Source organism: Lipophrys pholis (assembly GCF_963383615.2).
Source record: "Lipophrys pholis genome assembly, chromosome: 7".
NCBI classification, from domain to species: domain Eukaryota; kingdom Metazoa; phylum Chordata; class Actinopteri; order Blenniiformes; family Blenniidae; genus Lipophrys; species Lipophrys pholis.
In genome coordinates this window covers 20,356,745-20,357,729 of record NC_137638.1, presented here as the reverse complement: position 1 = coordinate 20,357,729, position 985 = coordinate 20,356,745, and the positions used below count along the sequence as shown (strand labels likewise).

The window sequence follows — 985 nt, the reverse complement described above, 5'->3', positions numbered from 1 at the left end:
TTTTTTAATATGGTTTTATAGCTGCAATATCCAAGATCATCAAATTAGGCACATGAAATCATTTCAAATGAGTTAAATGTCCCATTCAGAACTCTACAGTATCGCCTTTGGTTAAAAAGAGAAATAAATTCACCGAAGTTTGTGTGAATACTGTTAGTACTTATTTTGGGCCGTTTCAAGTGAGCACGGCTAATCTGAGGAGTGTTGTCCGTACAGTTTGGAGTTGCAGATGTGTAAAGGCGCAAAAAAACAAATAGAGGAGGCGGGGAGTCGCAGTCTTATTTTGCCCCTGTGAAGATGGCAGCATTCTTAAGGGGGCACATATGCCGGTGCTGACAAAGGTCTGGTGTGTGTGTGTGTGTGTGTGTGTGTGTGTGTGTGTGTGTGTGTGTGTGTGTGTGTGTGTGTGTGTGTGTGTGTGTGTGTGTGTGTGTGTGTGTGTGTGTGTGTGTGTGTGTGTGTGTGTGTGTGTGTGTGTGCGTGCGTGTGTGTGTGTGTGTGTGGATCAGTGATGTGGGGGTGACACTGATCCCTCACAAGGCTAAATTTACCCAGGAGTGATAGGGACAGGTGGATTCAGCTGGGACGGGGGGTGGAGGGGGGGTTAGCGGTGGTGGGGGTGGTTGGAAGGCACCCGTCCTGTTTTCAGTTCAGAAGAAGATCGGGGGCAAAGACACAACCCAAATCGGGGTGTTTCTATTCAAAGCCAGCTGGTCTGGCTTAATTACATGCAGGACATTTATTTTAAGCAGTTTGTTGGTCTTTATTTATTTTCTTCTTTTTTTTTTTGTCAAATCATTTTTGTTTTTGTCTCTTTTGAAACATTTATTTTTTTTTTGTTGTTGAATATTTGATTGAGCCGGGCCTCAGCTGGTGCTGCAGGGTGTAACTTCCTGGGGAAGCAGAGAAAAAAAAAAAAGGCACGGGTGAGTTTTCACAGTTTACACCTTTTTCCTTCCTTTTTCCCCCCTTCTGGTCTGAATCT

The 985-nt window shown here is 44.3% G+C and overlaps 1 protein-coding gene across 4 annotated transcripts in view; it reads left to right on the top strand.

Annotated features, from left to right (window-relative positions):
* Positions 1 to 647: 647 nt before the first annotated feature.
* The window catches only part of mef2cb (myocyte enhancer factor 2cb), a 68,696-nt gene continuing 68,358 nt past the window's right edge, over positions 648 to 985 (top strand). For 3 of the 4 annotated variants that reach the window (XM_080467022.1, XM_080467021.1, XM_080467020.1), the window contains exon 1: positions 648 to 926. The gene's annotated coding sequence lies outside the window, so the exon portion shown is untranslated. The remainder of the gene's footprint in view (positions 927 to 985) is intronic. The other variant, XM_080467024.1, reaches the window with a different exon arrangement.